We start from the raw sequence: 20,837 nt of genomic DNA on the forward strand, positions 1-20,837 counted from the left end.
TACCTGCGACTCACAGGGACAACAACAGTGACAACCCGGACTAAGAGTCGTTCTGAAATAAAGTGTATCTCTTTCGCGAGCGCTGCACCAAAAGTTTGCTGACCCGTTTAACGAACCGTATTAGAGTCAAGGTTTTCACGCATGGATAGTCTAAAGGTATCGGCAAATTCTGATAAATATATCACTCAGACTTTGTCGATACCACAAAACTTCGTCAGAAAAAACCGATTCAGACAGACAGACAGACAACGAACTTTATTTAGTCCTGAGGAGCTACTTTCAGGACCTCCTAACGGGAGGCCATTGTAGCCGCTGGCCGCGCCCACGTAAAGGACAGAACGCCGTGACGCTCCGCTCTTTCCTGGGCCCTCTGGATAGCCTGGGCTTGCTTTCGGAGTACCGTGCTTCTGATGGCCTCCTCCCACTCGGCTTCGCTGGAGAGGAAGTCGTTAGGCAACGCGGGACATCGCCAGAGCATGTGAGCCATTGAGCAAAAGGTTTCAGTGCAGTCAGGACAACTAGGGCCCACATCCGAGTAGATCCTACTGAGGAATCCCCGCGACGGGAAAGATCCCGTCTGCAGCATTCTAAGTGTAGCTGACTGACCTCTACTGAGCTTCGGGTGAGGCAGAGGATAAATTCTCCGACCAAGTTGGTAATGTTTAGTGATTTCATTAAATGTGAGGAGTGGATCGTTCTGCTGAGGCCCTTCCTGCCCCTCCGGAGCCTCCAGACCGCCGCGGCGCGTTAGTTCTCGCGCACGGTCGTGGGCAAGCTCGTTGAGGTTTGGGAATCCCTCGAGAACGTTCGTCCCCATGTGTGCGGGGAACCACGTGATGTAATGAAAACCGGAGCAAGCCCTTTTCTCTAAAATGGAGGCCGCTTCTCGTGCGAGGTTACCCGACCCGAAAGCTCTGATTGCGTCTCTCGAGTCGGTGTAAATGTAGGTGCGCTCTGGATCACACAAGGCCAGCGCAACCGCAATTTGCTCTGCTATACTCGCGGTGGCCGCTCTGACCGAGGCCGAGGACCGAAGAACCCCCCGCCCGTCTACAACCGACAGCGCGAACACTCTCCTGTTCCCGTACTGCGCCGCATCGACAAAGACCGCGGAATCTCTGTCTTCCCTAACTTTCTTCAATATGGCTCGTGCACGGGCTTTACGTCTACCCTCGTTATGCTGCGGATGTACGTTCCGCGGGAAGGGCCTCACCAGGTATGTCGCCCGCGTTTCTCGTGTCAATGTTATACGCCGGTCCTCCATTATCCTAGGAGCCATGCCAACCTCGTCGAGAATTCACCTGCCAGCTTGGGTCGACGATAGCCTAACCACCTGGGCAGTGACCTGTGCCTCTATGATCTCGTCTATGCTATTGTGCATACCGAGTTGATCTAGCCTGTCGGAGCTCGTGGCAATAGGCAAGCCTAGCACTTTCTTGATGCTCTTGCGCATGAGTGTATTTAATTTGGTCTTTTCCGTTTTTGTCCACACTAGAGCTGACGCCACATAGTTAATATGGCTCATGAGGAACGCGTTGTACATCCGAAGGAGGTTGTCTTCACCTAACCCCTTCTTTCGGTTGGACACCCTAGAAATTAGCCGCAACATATTCTCTGTTTTAGCTGTAACGTGGGTAATTGTTCTGGCATTACAGGCCCTCGCGTCTATGAGCAGGCCTAGGATCTTAACTGAGTCGACTCTGGGAATTTTCTGCCCATTATTCGCGTATAATGCCACGGGTAGCTGGTTGAGGGGTGTCAGACCCCGAACCCCTTGCCTTGCGGGTCTGTAAAGCAACAGCTCCGATTTACTCGTAGACAGCTTGAGACCCGTGTCCGCGAGGTAAGCCTCCGTCTCGTCCAAGGCCGCTTGTAGAGCTTGCTCCATTTCAGCGAGGGAGCCCCCTGGGCACCAGATCGTGATGTCATCTGCGTAAAGTGCGTGACCTATGCCCTGGAGGCCGCCCAGCCTATCTGATAGACCCTTCATGACGATATTGAAGAGCAGTGGCGAGATGACTGATCCCTGAGGGGTACCCCGAGCTCCCAATTCGTACACGCTCGACCGAATCTGCCCCACCTGAATAGTAGCAGTTCTATTCATGAGAAAGGACATGACGAAGGCCTGGAATTTGACTCCCAGGCCTATCCCGGCCGTGGCTTGCAGAATGTATCTATGAAACACTGTGTCGAACGCCTTAGTGAGATCCAGGGCGAGAATCCCTCTCACGTCCCGGGTGCCGCTATCAAAGATTTGCTATTTGCGATTCAAGTACTAGTTCTTTTTTTTCAGGCGCAATAACCAAGCGGAATGGTTTGAAATTAACACCGAATGCCCACATCGTCGATCCTTTCCGGCTTACTGAGGATGTTTTCCTTTTTATCTACCCTTATTTTAGTCACCTAGGCTCTGCAGCCTGCAAATAATAAATGATAAATAAACATTAAGCTGCCCCCTAGAGCACAATCCATGAAGGCTGCAGAATCATGACAAAATTCAGGCAAATATTACGCAACTACAATCTCAAGCATATGTAATATAACAGTGCACATAGCACCTATAGCGACTACGTACGCTGCAGAGCTAATATATTTATTGTAATGAACATCATCAGGAAAAAGGTCAGCTCATCAACATTTTAGTGTGGAAGTAACTATTAAAAAATTCCTAAAGTATACGGCAAGCAGATAATCCCTAAAGTCGTGCGAAAGTTAAATTGCATGATCTTCTCTTTATTGAGCAACAGTCCTGCAAACGGTAGCTAATGGGTATAAAGCTATGTTGTAAGCGAGCAGTCGCTAGTCACATTGCCTACAACCCACGAAGGCAATAATGGTCATAATACATTAGCCGCTCTCCTTGGCCAGGTGTGCCAGTTGGGACCAAATAATTAGAAAGCACACATCATGGGTAGCAATGTGCCTGTCTTCAATTTCTCATCCATGCGACACTGGGATCTTGACAGCAGAAGAAAGGAGAAGCATGGCTACATTTCGTCGCTGGCGCTTTGGCCAATTTTACGGGGCTAGGTAAATTAAGGAAAACATAATCGCGAACTGCAGTGTAATAAGAAACACCGAAAAGACAGAAATTTTATCTCAGTCCTCATAGCCTTGTTCATTTGATAGCTGGCCCTTTCTTTTTATGTTTTTTTCTGTGTCAAATCTAAGAAAACAAACGACTCAACTAACTGCGCGTTCTTTATTTTTTTTTGCTCGTAATCTCAAACAAAAGAAGCACACTCTATTTGGTCGCGGCAGGGATGTTCGCTTAGCGCGTTAAATTGATAGGCGTCTGCTACCCCGTCTAAATAGGGGCCACTACACGGGTGCCTTCGTGCAAGACACCCACTGAAGCTGCAGAGGCCGCTGACTTCTCTTGGCGCCTACGAAGTGGTATAGCGAATACACAGGGGGCCGAGCCTTACTTTGCTTCCGAGAACCCGACGATTAACGAGCGCCGTTTCTTTGTATGCGCGGTGGTGTCTCGCCTATTAGCTGGCGCTAATGACTTCGCCAACATGCTTGCGAAATGCCTTTTTTTTGGCCACTGGTAACATTGCACAGCATTAGATGCGCCTCGCTTTTAACAAAGAAGGGGCCACCACGAAACCAGGTTTAACAACGTGCCTTTTCACGACGCTCGTCTGCCTAATTTGAAACGGGCACATTTCTAAAGGAAGCCTACGTAGCTGCAGGAACTGCAGACTACCGAAACTTACAAGACTGGCAAACTGAAACGTAATTAAATTATGACCGAGAACTGGATCCGCTCTTTCGGTGTTCCTGAAGCTTATGAAAAAAATTCTTGTTTTACGAGCGCATGTATCTTAAGTGTCATTCTTAGATCAAAGGCGTGCTATAGAAGTATGCGCCTGAGCAGAATCTGGTTCACGTTCTAGGAATTAGCTACTGCGCCTCCACTTTAACAATTTTGATTCAAATGTCTGCATTCCAAAAAATATTAAACCTCGATCACTCATTCGAAATTATAGCCTATTGATAAATGAAGTTGAAGTGTGTGCCCTATCATGGATACCGTACATTTCTTCTCTCTTACTGCTCTCTTCCGCAGCTCATTAGTCTCTCCAGCCTTGAAACGAAAATTGCTTTCCATTCCATTCCAATTGTCATTAGGAGTCACTGTCTCACTTTCTGAACATTAGAACAATGATGGAAATGCTGGCCCTGCTCTTAAAGGCATTCGAGACATTGCGCGATCGCGTTTTCTGTAGGCGATGCAGTTCCCACGGGTCATATAACGTAAAACTATTCCAGTATGTTTTTACTCTAACCTCTTGATGTAAAATTTGCGCAACCGCCGACGCACGCACCGGGTCGTCACCCACGGTGTTGTCTGAACAGACCAATAAAACGCTCTGCGCGTTCATAGGAGGTCACTTTTGTTTGCTTGAAAAACGAATAACATAGCCTACACTGAGCGGCTTGTCTTACCTAATTGGCTGACAAGAGGCGAGGAGCACGCTCAAGTGGAGAGGGATTCGATGGCACCGAGCCACTGCACTGACAGTCGATAACCGGATGAAGAAGGTGGAGCCGGCGTCTGCAATTGGTCCGCTTTCCCTTACTTAGCTTGCGGTGGCTGGTCGAAAATCGCGGCGGCATGCAAAGTAAGCTTAAGAATGACGCTAAAATGGATCCGCAGCAACGGATAGTTGGCAGAACGAGGTCGTAAACGTGCCAAAAGTGTTCGAAAACGTTACACGGCTACTCAATAAGTTTTTTTATACACAAGTAAACCCATGCTCTCCGGCAGCTGTGAGTAGCCAGCGCCTGAGCGATCGGCGGCAGCCATATTTCATTCCCTTCAGAACGGGGCAGCCTGCAGCTATTCAGAACAAAATTCAGTTTTGTATGGCATATTAATGCGTCTTTAATGCGTACACGTCACTTTGACGCGGCGAGTTTTTGCAGTTTTGTGACATCGCGCGACAGGCTGGTGCAGTGAATGCAGCCCGAAACTTTTGACCAATAGTCGGGGGCTAATGGCGAAAAGGCATCGAATCAGGAATAACTATTTTTCTTTTGCGTGGTAAAATCATGCGTAATCGGTGTGTACACGTCATATCAAATGGGGAGCTATCGCGGTTTTCGTGACGTCGCGTGACAGACAGGTGAAGTCGGGGTGGTCCAATAAAGTTTTTGACCGATCGCAGAAGGCTGATCACAGAATTGGAATAGTTTTATATTATAGCGCCCCAGGGCCGGTATTTTGTAGCGATGCCTTTTCCCATGCTATGCTTTTTCCGGCTTTTCGCGCTTGGCCAGTGGTCAGAGCGACGGTCTGCCCACATTATCAACGTGATCAGGCGGCCGTGTGTGGTGGATGATAAGAATAGCATAGAATAAGGCACAAGGCATCGCTACAAAATAGCAGCCCAGGTGTCTTTTCGCGGCTGCCATTCCTACATAGTTGAAAATGTATCAATGTGTGGCGTAAAGTATAGAGAACTTTGACGAAATCATTCACGTCTATTAAATATATCACAGTTGTATGGCATAAATAAATAATTTTATTAAGTTCTTATGAACATACTTTTTGCTGATACAATACACACGAATAGTGCCAATGACGTCGCAGCACAAAAAGAGAACCACAAGAACAAGTAAAGCTGATACTTTGACGAGAATCTTTTTTCATCGGTGTTTTATGGTGACTCAGCTTGCATATTTCCTTAAAGTTAAAGTAGAATGACACAGAGGATACCAGCGGTGCGCGTAAACGTATGCTCACTGGGAGGCATGAACGGGTAGAAAATTTTAAAAAAATCAGTCTCGGTGACTCTATCGCTATTACAAGTGATCCTTACTGATAATTGAAGCTAAACAGCATCCACTGTCCTTAGTAATTTCGTAGCACGAGACCAATGTACGCTATGCATAGAGAAAGAGAGAGATAACTGAGATGGGAAAAGGCAGGAAGGCTAATTAGAAGGCAAACTTCCCATTTGCACCCTACAACGAGGAAGGAGTAATAGGAGACCGAAAAGTTGAAATTGAAGCAGAGATGGGCGTAGACCGAGAGAAAAACCTACATGCGCGGGCAAACAGAGAGCGGAAGTGGTGACCGCGCAGGACAGAATTCCAAGAACGGCAGCCCGGAAAGCGGTCGGTCAGAGTGGCGCGCTAGTGGGGTTGCGAGTCTGCGTGTGCTCTAGCGAGGATGGTGGCAAAAAAAAAAAAACTTGTTCGATGGTCTTTCCTCGCTTCTGTAATCCTCACAGTCAGCACTCGCGGCCATTTCGACGCGATATGCAAAAGTTCTCGCAAACGAAACAGGAAGCCATATTTCGGTAGAGTACACTTCTCTCGAGTATATGTATGCCCAGATTAGATACGGCCTCAGAGAGATGGGTCGAGGCGTGCGTATACACATGACAAATTTGCAAAGTGCAGGCATCACCAGGGGCGCAGGGTGCAGAGCAGCAGCGACAGACGCATCGTTTAGTTGAAGGCGTGTGTGACACGAGTGAAGTAGTACCTGGGACCAGCGAATCACCAGTAAGGCCAAGAGTGTCAAGTTTAAGTGCTTGCGGTAGGTTCTGAATTATGTGCTCAAGTATGACGAACTGCCTAACGCTCCCTTCAGGTTAACGCTAGTGTTATATTCCTTCAGGGATTCTTAATATATTAGTGTCACAAACTATGGTAGCAATACGCTATCGTGGGGTAAAAGCGTAGCGAAAACAAGATTTACTCCTGCCCAAGGCCTGACACTCAGGCCGGCAGTATGTATCAAATAAATAAATAATAAATCGTGCAACGCTTCGTATATAGTCAAAGAGTGACTAGCAATACAATCGCTCGTGGTGTGTGATGCGGGCGAGTGAACCGGAGTGGTATTTTTGGTCGATCATATTAAAGGATACAATCGTCTTCCCACAATTTCATGACTGTACAGCACCTGACGTGGCGGCGTCTATAGGGGTAACCAACCCATCCAAGACATTACCACAGTTACACGAGTGCTTTCACCAACTGACTACAACGTGTATCGCACTACTCTGGTAAATTCTCGCGAAAGTGACTGCATTCCATCGAATGTACTCGACCTAACATAACACTTCACTCTTGGCTTTGTATTATGTTCCTAAATGCACGGGTACAGACTGTTCCAGGTCATCTTTTACACCTGTTTGTTGGGTGTCGGTTAAAAATGTATCTGGGGAAATAGCGCAAGGTTGAGCATCTATTGCAGCTTTCGGGAAGCTTTGTTTAGGATTTCAGGCTCACTTGAAGAAAGCTTTGCATGCAAAATCCCTGCAATTTGTTTCAAGACAATGTACTATAATTTTCCCTTCTCAATAAAAAACCAAGGCAGCATAAGTATGACATCAAAAAGCAGCATGTACACTATCCACATCTTAAAATACGCTCTACAACAGTATGAGAGTTACAAACGACGTGTAGTTCAGCATCGAATTCTACGTGGTAGGTTCAAGATTGACTCATTGTTCACAGGTGCATAAAACAAAAACGCTATTCCTTCCGACACGCCCTTGACACTGCAATCGATAAATCTTGCCCTTCAAGTTTTCCCCACTTTATAAAACAGCGCACCCAGCATAGACGTTTGCTAAATGAAGCGAAATCTTGAGCACAACACTTGTCCTAGCATATTGTCGGGTACCTACGGTGAAAAACACGTTGATTGAACGTTTTCGAAGAAGGTAAACGTCTCCCGGATCAAGCAAATGATATTATTCGCATTTCTCAGTAGATGTTCTGGTTAGTTGACACTGTGAAAAAGTTCCAGGCATTAGGACTCACTAATGAGGCGAAATCGCAAAATGTGGCGATATCACTCCTGCTGTAGCCTTCCAATAAGGCGTGCGTGGTTGTAGCGTGCGCGGGTGTTAGGGTACGGCTAATGCGGCACATACATGACTGCTACATTTCTAGCGTGGAAATAAAGCGAGCGAATATCTTCGTACACTATACGTCCATCGTTGTTAGCGTGAAAATCCTTTGAGATTGTCTTCTACACAGTAAAATAATTTACACCCTTGATGGTGAGAATTGCGAATCATAACACCCTTGAAGGGTGTTTTCATTCAAGAAACATCCCATCATCATGACTTTTTGCGAAGCATAGGGAAGTTCTAGGTGCCATAACACCCTTTTACCCACCGAAAGGGTGCACTGACTAAGAATATTGGGGGTGGGTGCAAGGGTGTTTTTGTTTGTTTTTATCACATTCACAAACATACAGTTGCACGAAGAGACGGCGTGTCCCACGGCACTAAAAACCAGTGGCGGATCCAGAAATGTGCCCTCCCCTACCCCAACCGCTTCCCCCCGAGACATGTCGGGCTTTCAGTGCCGACAAAACTCCTGAAGAGAGTCCCCCTCCGTTTCACTGTCTGTTTTGATAAGCCCTCTTTAAATATGTCCTGCGAAAAACCTGTTGCTGAAGCACTACTATCTACTATGTCACAGTGTTCCAGGTGGCACACAGTTCTTAACGCACAAATTCCGAGGAATCCAAAAGCGCGCACCTACTTTTTCTAGTATTGAGTATTTAACCAAAAGAAAAATGTTCAAAATGTTTTCAGCACGGCAGAACTAGTGGAGCTCTTGCTTTTGGGACGCCCGGAATCTAGCAAAATGAATAGGCCACGTGACAGCATGCAGCTGGACGCGCCACAATTGCTCTAAAGCAGTGCGGTCGTCTAGGTTTCTTTCAAGCATGACAAAACAGGCAGAAAAGGGTGCGACGAACAATACGCGGACAAAAGATACGCCGATTCGAGAAGCTTTGACCCCACCTGACCTTCTTTCGCCGAATCAATAACCCCCATTCGTTCTGCTTCTCTCAAGTTTATAAACAAGGTAGGTTCTTTTGCTTAAATGATATTGCGCGACATAAAAAACGACACGGACGTGAAAGAAGACGACACACCAAGCGCAAGGTAGGTTCGTTGGCAAACAACCCACCACAATGCTTTGCTCAAGCAGCATCTGCGGAAAGAGCCGTGCAAAACGCTCATGGCTTCGCGTCTGCGTCAATTTACGATGCTGGCTGTACAAAAAGAAACTGTTAAGTTTGTAGTTGTATAGTAAGGGAAAGTTCTGCTGGCTTACAAACAGCTGCCTGAACGGAGTGCTCAAAAAGAAAGGGAGAATAATCTAAGAAAGTATAGAGAACCAACGTACAACTTGCGATGCATAAAGTATTTACAACGCCTACTAACAGCGGTATTTACTCATATTTCCCCTCCCAAACTGGAGACAGTATTATTGCATGCATGAATAGCATATTAAGCCAATCATTGCAGATATAACGAGATTCCAGAAATTGGAGGGGCATTTGCAGACCCATCTTTGTTCACGGAAGAGTGGTGAGCCATTTTTCAAGTGTGCGCGCTACTGCCCACCTGCCAAGTAGGTTCGCGATGTCTTGGCATATGCAGACCCGTCTCGCGAGACTCGCCCGTCTCCCCTCGCTAGACGGGTAGGACAGATGCACATGCTGAATACGGGAAAGAAATACTTTGCAGAATGAAATTGAATTTTGTCAAAACACCAGAGCTCTGGATTGAAGGTTACAGCGTGCACAGGGGCGTTCTGCCAGATTTTAAAACGAAGCTTTCTATGCCTCCTCCGTCACTCTTTCCAATTCTGCTGCTGCTGCTGTCACTGGCTTGCCAGCCGCGTCGGTGGGTGGTTTGAGGGCGTGCATAATGAACATGAGAGGGACGCGGGGAAGGCGTGTGCGAGTCCTTTTAGCGAGAACTTCGTGGGCATCGCTACAATAGTTCTTGGACCTCTTTGGCCCTCACAGTGCCCACTGAAACACCCTGTCCATCGACACAATGCCCTCTGGAAGACTAATTATGCGTTAGCCCCCTTCTGCCCACCCCAACCCACCGCAAAAGTAGTGCAGAAGGTGCAGCACTTCCTTTTTTGTACTCACATGCAACAACGCAGAGGAGAGACAGTATGATACTAAGGGGAGACAAGCGAATGCTTAAAGCCAACACCCAGACGAAATGTCATCACAGTTCCCACACTTTACCAAGAAATTGTTGTTGTCATTCAATAGCCTTTACCACAGCTGCACCCTCGCCGAGCAAAGGGGTTCGGCGATGGTATAGGCACAGCTATTGAATAGGAACAATACTAAATTGCTCTGCTCGTGGTAGTTTGAGGGCGAGAGTAGTTGGGTTGAAAATGACTTGTCTACCGCATGCACAAAATACCTCGATTGTGAATATATCTTCCTCATTACCCGTCAAACTGCTATTATAAGCAACTGCAGTAAGACAAAGACCGACATCAGATTGTAAGCGACAACTCACGGGGCTGTCCACCAAAGAGGAGTCGTTGTTATATTTGTTCTTTCTTTTGAGCGGTCATCGGCCGCACTTGCTCACCCGCTCTTAAGAAAAAAGAAAGAAAAAAAACCCCCGAGATCTGGATTCGCTTCGGTTGCACTTTCACGACACCACGCAAAGACTTCGTACTTGGAAACTTAAGGTTTTCGTGTAGTTCTGCACATGTGAAATTTCGTGGTGTCGCCTATACGTTTAGAAAGCTATTATGCAAGTACTTTTATATCTGCCGTTCATCCAAGCTATTTAAAATTTGCGTGAGCACACCAGTTCAGAAATATGAGCATTGTGAACTTCTTGAAAATGCCGAATACAGCTTTTTTTCTCTCTCTCTCTTTCTCTGCGCATAAAAGAAAAGACAGACTCGCAAGTACCTCTGTATCTTATAAAATCAGGAAGGGCCACGTCTCTTTACAAATGAACGTCCAAGCAAACAAACAAAAAAAAAGCATCGAGAAATAAATTCACTTACACGCAGTTACCAGCCCACCTTTGCCCCATTTGATTTGATATCAGCCCATGTTTCTGGGAATAAATTTCCAGTGAAACTACCCGTAAACACAGAAAATGGCTTAGAGGTAGCGTAAAATAAATAGCTTTGAAAGTAATACACACACGTAGTTTAAAAGAATATGTGTTTTTATGCATTGAAAACGAAACCGAAATTGAAATAACTTCCCCCGACGGGTGTCGCCGCCATCGCCGCTACGTCATTTCCTACTTCTCGCGGCGGGCCGGCGGGCCGTCGGGTGCATGTGTGTTCTCCGTGACATTCTTGAAGTTGTGAGTAATTAGATTGTTTTTTGCTGCGTTTAGGTTGTACCACCTCGTTGTTCTCGCGTACTATTGTGCTCATCAACGCGAAGTGAGCGTCCGGAGTGAAGACGACGCGATTGTGCGTGAGAAAGAAGGGCAGCAGCGGCCTACGACATCGGTGTTTCTTGGTGACAGTGTGTTTACTACGCCTACGACGGCCGTCATTCGTGGCGACGGAGAAAACATCTTCCATTCGGCCTGAACAGTGATGAAGTGGACGTTTTGTTTTTCGGCGGAATCCATCGTCAACATCGTCCATCCACTACGTAATCGAAATGGTGTGCCCACAGTACACATCGTGGCAGCGCTCCGCCTTCAAACCGAGGGCCTTTTGCAAGGCGCATGAACTGCTCATATAAAAGGTACGTACGTAGCCACGTTCAGCGTCGCGTTTTTATGGTGCGTCATTGTGGTAGTAATCTTCGCGCAATTTATTTAAAGGACAGCACAAGGTGTGTTGGATGCGAGTGTAGTATATGTACTCCAGGCGTAGCCTATGGGCACCGAATGTGAAAAAGAAAAAAAAAAGAATGTTTCATTGTTCACGTGTCCTCAACTAGAGTTGTAGAGAATTAAGTACTGCTACGCGTCAGTATCCGGCGCAGGCAGGTAAATAATACTTTGGTTTGGCTAATTAGTTCATTCTGTTACTAAAGATGGGCGCATACTTATACCGGTGTCACACGGCCACTTTCGATCACGATTGAGCCTGTTCTGGATCGAAATTTTCGACCGCGATTGGCTCCCGTCCGCCGATTGTGCAACGAGGCCAAACGCCTCCAGAAATTCGATTCCAGTCAGGATCGATCGCGGCCAAAAGTATGCAGTGTGACAACCGTATTAAATGTCGCTTGCGTACTTTCACTCAATTGTTATTGTTCTTTTTTTTGTCGGAGGTCCCGTGGTAGGTAATGCGCCGGCAGCTTGCAATGCTTGTGCTTTCATGACTAGAACTAATGCAAAACAAAAGAACCACGACCGTCCCGGCTATGTACTTATCCTTCGCTTTAAGTTGTGCTCGTTTGTCCTAGAAGCTCTTGTGCTGTTGCGGATGAACGCGTGGTTGCGCTATTTGTTTATAAATTTATCTTTTTGTATAAATAAGCACACCGAGCCTAATCAATGTTTTTCTCGTCCTTGAACTCGTTTCTTGGTTTCACGCAGGCGTGCTTATTACTACTACTATTTGTTTTCTTGTTGTGTGACTGAACCCTGCCTAAGGCGTCCTGTCAGTTGTCAGCAGTATTTCTGAAATGAATTGCACTGAGCGTCCTACGGTTAGAGTACGTTTCACTACCTTATTTTAATGTCTAGGTATAAAGGGTATCGTTATTGTAACTATTCTTGGCCTTTATATATGTATTTATTAAGCTGGTAAATGCTTAATTGTATTTGCTGTTTTGAGAGGTTCTTTTATTGAGTGGTCAATCTCGGGTGGTATTAATGGTGGGTTGTTTTCTTGTGCCCATGCAGTTACAGTCAGCATGAAGCAATTGCATGGGAACCGACTGGCTGTCTTGGGCCTACACATTGCTGAAAAGGCAGTGAAGACGTCTGAGCCGACAGGTATACTTTTTTCATCACAATTGCCCTACATATTTTTTACAGGAGGATGAAGACCTCCCCCAGTGAGCTCCAATTACCCCTGTCTTGCGCTAGCTGATTCAAAGTGAAGCCTGCAAAATTTTTTGACTTCATCATAGTCTACTTCTCTACCGTCCTTGACTACCCTTCTCTTCTCTTGGCAGCCATTCTGTAACTCGAATGTGCCACCGGTTATATGCCCTATGTATTACATGGTTGAAGAAGGCACTTTGGCTAGTTGGTGCTCATTGCAGACTTGAGACATCAATAACTAGCGTGAAAAAGACATCAAGAAGCACATAAGGAAGAACTCTAAACTTCAACTGAAATTTTTGCTACACTGAAACATGGAATGCACAGAATGCCGACGGACAGAAACAACAAAGGAGCTATCGGAACAAATTTATGAACAGGTTAATTTCACTTACGAACATTCTTGGTAAGAGCCAGAGACAGGTGCTTACACACCTATTCCCCGCTTTTTTGATGCAAAGTGGTTCATATATTTCCCTATGTGCCTGCTTCTGGAGCTGTCTGAGCACACGATTGCTTTGAAACTGCTCGGTGCATGAGCACATATGGCGATGATTGGCCATGTGGCCACCAGCCACCAAGGCACTCAAAGCTGCCCTATGTTTCCTCAAGCCAAACAGGTCGGTGTTTAAACGACTGCTTGGGGGAACAAGGATAGGGCAGCTGTCATGGCTGGTGGCTATCTGGCCCATCATTGCTGTAAGTGCTCATGCACTGAGCAGTTTCAAAGCACTCATCTGCCCAGGCGGCTCTAGATGCAGGTCGACATGAAAATATTCGAAGCACTTCGCATCGAAAAGCGGGTGATAGGTGTGTAAGCACCCCATCCCTGGCTCTCGCCAAAAAAGAGTGTTCGTATCTCGAAATGAACCTGCCCATCGATTTGCTCCGATACCTCCTGTGTCAGGCAGGGAAAAGGAAAGATAAATGTTGCTTCCATGGGTCGAGGTCGCATCCCCTGAATCCTATGTTTCTGTGTAGCCAAAATTTCAGTTGAAGGCTAGAGTTCTGTCCTGTGTGCTTCTAGCTGTCGTCCGTTGTCTTTTTCGCGCTAGTTAATGATGTCTCAAGTCTGCACTACATGGCCTGACCAGCTCCCTTCTTTACTCTTTATGTCAGCTAGGATATCAGCTCCTTCGTCTGCTTTCTGAACCACGCTGCTGTCTTCCTGTTTCTGCTGCCATCAGGATAGGAGTGGGCATGACAAATGAAACTGAATGTCATTTAGACAGAAGAGCAGTGAGACTTCCTGTGCTTTACCTTTTGTTGTTGTACATAATAGTTGAAATTGCACCAACACATCTTTTCCACCTTGTGATCTTCCCATAGCTGCGGCAAATAAATATATAGGCTTTAAGAAACTAGAAATGCAGTTTGCCTAAGAAAGAGAATACTCTTGCACTTAAAGGTAATGTGTACGATGCTCTGACTCCTTTAATGCATGGGCCTTGAGAGGTGTTGATGTTGTTCTTCATTTCTTTCTCAGCGAGCTTTACTTGATGGGTCTGACTTTGTATAAAGAAATAAGTTCTAAAGAAACCATAATACCTAACAGGCAGAATTGTCGATGTTGAAAGCCAAGTTTTCTTTCATGACATATTTTTTTCAGACTGTACTAGTTGATCCACAATGTTCGACAGCGCAGACTTGTACAAGGGACGTCTAAAGTGGCGAGAAATCGAACAAATGCTATCGCCTCTTTCTCCATCCTTTGTCATGTTCACATTGTCTAACGTCATCGACCAGTACCAACTAGCCCGTTTGCGTACCTGTACTAGTCGGGCCATTTATACTATGGCACTCTAAACCAAATGTGATAAATTCAAAATTGGTGCCTTTTCTATCTTTGTACAAACAACTGTTTCATAAAATAGTTTAAAGTGTTATGGTTTATATTATGTTTCGACACCACCATAACCTCATAAAATATCTTCATGGATTCAAAAGGTGCCTCTTGTGCAAGTTCCGTGCTAGCCTGACATGGAGAACAAACCTGGCAGAAGATAGAGCACATGCTCTTTTGTAAACAAAACGCATGATTGCATTTTCTTGGCAGTTATTGCAATGTTTTCTGATGTTTATCTGCATGAACATCAATTATCTCAGCTGCTAAAGACACATCACTAGACACTGTGAGCAGAAAAAAGTCTGATTGTGCAGTACTGTTGAAGTCATGCTACATTATGGTTAAGCAAACTGGCAGGGATGCTAGCTGTTAAAGGGCCCCTGAAACGGTTCGGACAAATTTTGTAGGCGCGTAGGGTACAGCTTAAGTAGAACATTCGCACCACAATTTAAGTGAAGCGTTACGTATTAATGGAGCTGCAAGCGATTAGAAGTTACCCTCCTCCCTAGCTATGCTTTTCCTCCTCAACTCGCTCGCCGAGCGAGCGGCGCTAAGCTCCGCCTTCACTGGTTCAGCGTCACGATGCGACGTCACATCGCTCACTTCCGGTTGTTTAGGAGCACGCCCCCTCCCGCGCGAGACCTCTCCGCTAGCCGCTTGGCCGTCGACCGAGAGCTATCGAAGCAGCGTGCGTTGCGAGCATTCTGTCGTAGCGCCGAACGTGTCCGGTACTCCGCTAAAAACAGGCAAGCTGGTCATTTCGGCAAATGACTGGAGGCATAAACTCAAGCTGATGAAGGAACTTTAGCGTAGACGTACGTGAGCAGCCTGATCGGTCTGCACGGTCCAGACACTTGCTGGCGCAGCGCTTAACCAGTCAAACAAAGCGCTAATATTGCTCTAACCAAGCGTAAAGCATTTTAAACATTTATAAATCAACGTGTTGATGATTACACTCCTGTGAAAAATACACACCAGCAGCAAAGAATACACTTCGTTGCTGCTACTGTGTATGGTTGAGCTCTGTGCCACCAGGTGGCTGCACCGTGCAGACCGTTCACATTTGCCCTTCTGCACATCTCGTGGCTCATCCCGGCACGGTCAAGCGGCCAGACCCTGTCCCCTTGTGCTTGCGTTTGCCCTAATACTGGACTCGTGGTTTGCAGGTCGCTAGGTTTGCAGTCCACAAGGCAACAAAGTCGAATCATAGTGCTCGCGAAAAGACTGAGACCGACTCTGACCGTGGAGCTCTCGTCAAAATGGAGTACGTTGTAACACAAGCAGACGACACTTGCTGTGTGCCGGAAGTGCTGAAGTGTAGTAAAAAACTATTCTTGTGTATTCTCTTTAAGTTATTTTCTTTTTACAAAAACAAAGTAACTAACATTCCAACTATTACGAGCATCATTTGTTCACCATAAAGTTGGAAAAATTATCGACCACGCGCCCTGGTCAGCCAATCAGATAGCTCGCCCATGTGACGTAATATGGGTTATTTGCATCATATGGGTAGGGGCGGCTTAAAATTCCGCCGAGCAGTGCGCTGCGATCGGCAGCGATGTGTATTTTTAAAAGCTTATAATAAATTACACGCTTTACGCAGAGCACTTAGATGCATCAATTAATGATCAGAAGAACCTACTCTAACGACTCAGTACGTTTGTAGAAAATCGCCAAAATCGTGTTAGGGTCCCTTTAAAAAGAAAAAGCTGCCTTCAAGAAAAATTTGCACTCCTAAATGTGGAATTGAAATGCACTATGCTTATAAGCTACAAAAGATTTCCAGGATGATCAGACTAGTTACACTGGCCATTTGCTGATTCAGTAAGGTTCACTGAAGCTTGTTTTTAAATTCACACTGTTTTTATACAAGGTGATGATTTTCAGTTTTGTGGAATTTTTAAATATAGCCCTGTTGCATATTGCATAATTCTAGTCCTTGAGCAGGAATATTCAAACAGGCAGATATATCTTGCACGAGAAATCGAAACATATCAAGCTAATTAGAAAATTTTATTATCTTTCGAATGAATTACATTATAGCTAATATAAACGAAAAGAAAGCGGCTTAACCGATAAACCCGATGTTTATTAATCATATCCTGAGAAACCAGCAAACACTGACACCAAGGACAAGTTAGGGTAAATTACTTGTTATTAACAAATGAAATAAAGAAATGATAAATAAATGGAAATGAAAGTGGATGAAAAAACAACTTGCCGCAGGTGGGGAACGAACCCATGTCTTCGCATTACGCGTTAGATGCTTTACCAATTGAGCTACTGCGGGCGCCGTTTCCCCATCACTTTCTTGGGTATTTATGTTTCCTAGTAGAACCCTGGGAGTGTTTGCCTGCGCCACCACATATCTGGGGCACATATTGTAATTTACGAATCATAGCCAGTGACATTACAAGGTGTATCTACTTAGAATTTATTTCCAGAATGGCATCAGTTTGGAGATATGCACCATCAAACTTGCTGTAAAAATGCACTGTTGTTCCACTTACTTTTTTAACAAAATGTGCTTTTATGCACTGATGCACAAAAGTAACGGGAACACCCTTGTGTATTGGTCTTTATAAGGGAAATATTCCTAAACTGGTGTCATTCTGGAAGTTCAAATGCATATGTCTTCCAAGCTCACTGGCTACAATTAATAAATTGCAATATGTGCAGTAATATAATTAGTTACGAAGTTAATTAGTGATTTTTTTATTTAGTTGAGCATGTGTTTCGATTTCTCATGCTAGTAATGTCCACCTCTTCAAATAATCTAGCTCAAGGACAAGAATTATGCCATCTGCCGCAGGACATTTTTTAAAATTCCATAAAACTTAAAAATGATCACCCTGTACAATCCTACTACAGTGCTAAACAGCCAGCAGCCTAATCATCACATATAAGAATGCCGTAACAACACTGACAAGTGCACTAAAGTTTTCTGCGCTTCACAGATGAAAGATGTTGGCCATTAGAATGTTTGATCTCAGTGTAACTCACAATCATATAACCAGCAAGATCAAGTGAAAGCAGATCACAAACTTCATACATGAAAGGCTTTAACTGTGCTTTGATTAAAATAGCTAAACTTCTGTTAAGCATGATGGATTCACTGTGTTGTTTCAGTTAAAAGCATCTAAATGATCAAATGCTAAAGTGTTCTTGCTTGGAAGATCTTTAGGGAAAACCTCTGTAATAAAAATACCAGCAGGATTATGTGCTTGCTTAGTGGAGATGGCTAAGATGATGTCAGAAGGTGTAGGTAGGGCTTCTTTGTAGTAGAGATGCCAAATAGTTCTGACAGAGGGGTTGTTACCAGCCACTGTGTAAGTCAGAGATTAAGAAAAAATAAAGGTCAGCTTAGTGATGCTTAGTATAAAGAGAACAGGAAAACGAAACAAGTAATGCTCTCAACTAACATTTTAAAATTTTCGTTGAATATGTTACAAATAATTGTGTCAAATATTTTAGAGGAACCATGCTTCATAAACATTTGCAGAGCAACCACCATGACAATTAGGGATCAACAGCACACCAGTGAGGCGAATTTAGAAGCCTAAGATCACTAAATTCTAGTTTTGGGTCAAATGTCACACACAAAAACAAACTGCACAGCGTTATTGCTGTAATATGAGGGCGGTTAAGAAAGTAATGCCTCCAAACCCACTACTTTACCAGTAGTACTGCAAACATTTTGGCTCTTTATCATTAATGCACTGATGTTTAAGCTATAGAATGTCACTTTACCCATCTTCCTATCTCTTCGCGTTCCAAAGTAATCGAGCAATGCATCGCATCCAGTGGTGATGTCCGGTTGAAACAGTGGGCTGTAATTGAATTGAATTTCTCACTGCGGAACGTTCTGCGCCCTTCAACATTCATTGCCATCTGAAAGCAGTTTACGGGGATGCCGGTGTTGAAGTCAGCATTGTGCGTAGGTGGGCAAGTACTGAGAAACATCAAAATCCAGCCGCATCAAATGTCCAGGATCAGCACCGAACTGGACGGCCCACAACGGCTTCTTATGAGGATCATCAACATCAGGCAAACGAGTTGAATCAGGTCAATCGTAGGATCAAGCAACACCAGATTGCTACAACACTCGCTATTTCCATTGGTTCAGTGAACCACATAATTAAAAACCTCCTGGGTTACAAGAAGAATTGAACTTGTTGGCTATGCTTCGACTTTTTCATGTCAGTTGTCAGTTACCGTGACACCCAACAAGCGCAAGTCTTCTTGTAACGCAGGTCGTTAATGATGTGGTTCACTGAGCCAACGGAAATGGCGAGTGTTGTTGCAATCTGGTGTTGCTTGATCCTGCGATTGCCCCGAGTCAACTCATCTGCCTGATGTTCATGACCCTCATCAGAAGCCATTGTGGGCCGTCCATTTCGGTGCTGATCCGGGAGATCTGATGAGGCAGGATTTTGGTCTTTCACAGTCCTTGCCCACCTCCGCACAGTGCTGATGTCAACACAGGCATTCCTGTAAACTGCAGTCAGATGGCCATGAATGTTGATATGCGCACAACCTTCCACAGTCAGAAATTCAATTACAGCCTGTTGTTTCAACTGGACGTCACCACTGGATGCCATGAATTGCTCGATTACTCTGGAACGAGAAGAGATAGGAAGGCGAGGCAAGTGACATTCGATAGCTTAAACAAAAGTGCATAAATGATAGAGTTCAAAATGTTTGCTGTAATATTAGCAAAGTAGTGGGCTTGGAGGCAATAATTTCTGAATTGCCCTCATGTAATTCTGTAGCCTGTCTCTCCTACATTCATGATGTGGCAGATTGAATGCCTTATTCTTTCGAAATAACGATTTCTTGGAAGTAAACACTATCTGTGCTTGTTTCTTTAACCTGCTCTTCATGTGATCTTGAAATATTAAAGTGAATGATGCAGGGAAGCACAGCTTGTCATGTTTCGTGTACTTTTTCTGACATTAAATTGCAAATCATTTTGCAGGCAGAAAAGAAGCAGATGGCTACAGCGATCAGTGAAGAAATGGCTTCATCTATGATGGCTCGCCTTAGGACATTGGAATGCAGCTACACAAAGGCATCATCCTCGCCTCTGCCCTGGAACTTTGGTTTGAATGAGACTGTTCTTCAACGTAGAACGGCCACAAGACTTGTCACCACATACAAGGCATAGTGCAAGCTCTAAATATTGTACAGGAAGCTAGAATAAATGACCCTCCATGCAGTCACTCTGTGTCTGTGGTAAATGGGACCATCACACATGATTATGTGTTTTCTCTCAAAGTTGCTATGCCGTGCGTTTCGAAACACATTACCTATTGTATGCACACCATACATAACATTTCTGTGTGCTAGCCTGACTGTGGACTTACGAAACAAACAATGAAGTGCATATGAACCCGCATCCACATGCCATACTTCAAGGGTTATTATATTGCTCATTACACCCGATAGGTGAAGGGGTAATATATTCCTGATCACACCCTTACACCCCGTGGGTCGAAGGGTAATATGTTGTTCAAAACACCCTCAAGGGATAGGGTGTTATTGGAATATAGAATAACCATCATAAGGGTGTAATTCCCTATAGAACCCACCTTTTTCAAGGGTGCTAGGGGGTTAGTTATAGAAACCGAAAAAAACCCTTAGGGGTGTAAATTATTTTACAGTGTAGCTTGCTGTGGAGAATACCTAGAACAAAACTAAAAGTAAAATAAAGCAATGAAATGCTGACGTTCCGCTTCCGATGCAACTCGTCTTGTGTCATATAAGCCGAACGCGCTGTCCTTACAAGAAAATTGCAGCCTTGCAAAGAACCGCACAAAACAGCTTCTGGATAATGCCGTGAGTGCGATGATCCTACAGAAAAGGTTGCGATACGTGCCTGAACACACGTGCATAAGTCATAAACGTTTCTCGTAAAAATTTTCGGGAGGACATACACGTCTCGCCGTTTATACAGTCCCGAGCATTAAGTGTCGTTGCTTGCAAACAAGAACAAGACACCCACGTTTGGGGTGAGGCAGCTACGTACGTGCGAGATTTAGTCGTGAAGAATGAGTATTGCACAACATAATGTGTTCGCCGCTTCGACAGATCAGCGAATTTTACCGGCGTTCTAAGTTTGCCTAATGCGAAACATTGTGCCACCGTGCATAGTAATGCTGCAGCACGTGCCCTTTTACGTGGAGGGATCTGGAGAAGTCGGA

At 45.0% G+C, this 20,837-nt stretch overlaps 1 protein-coding gene and 1 long non-coding RNA gene across 2 annotated transcripts in view; one reads left to right on the top strand and one right to left on the bottom strand.

Moving 5' to 3' along the window:
• The window catches only part of LOC135899751 (glutamate receptor ionotropic, kainate 2-like), a 166,695-nt gene that overhangs the window by 92,868 nt on the left and 52,990 nt on the right, over window positions 1-20,837 (bottom strand). The gene's annotated exons all lie outside the window — the stretch shown is intronic.
• LOC139060490 (uncharacterized) lies at window positions 11,126-19,789 on the top strand. Its single transcript, XR_011514870.1, has 3 exons — window positions 11,126-11,533; window positions 12,645-12,737; window positions 19,613-19,789. It is a non-coding gene; the product is annotated as an uncharacterized lncRNA (long non-coding RNA).

This window comes from Dermacentor albipictus, chromosome 5 (genome assembly GCF_038994185.2).
Source record: "Dermacentor albipictus isolate Rhodes 1998 colony chromosome 5, USDA_Dalb.pri_finalv2, whole genome shotgun sequence".
Classification (NCBI taxonomy): domain Eukaryota; kingdom Metazoa; phylum Arthropoda; class Arachnida; order Ixodida; family Ixodidae; genus Dermacentor; species Dermacentor albipictus.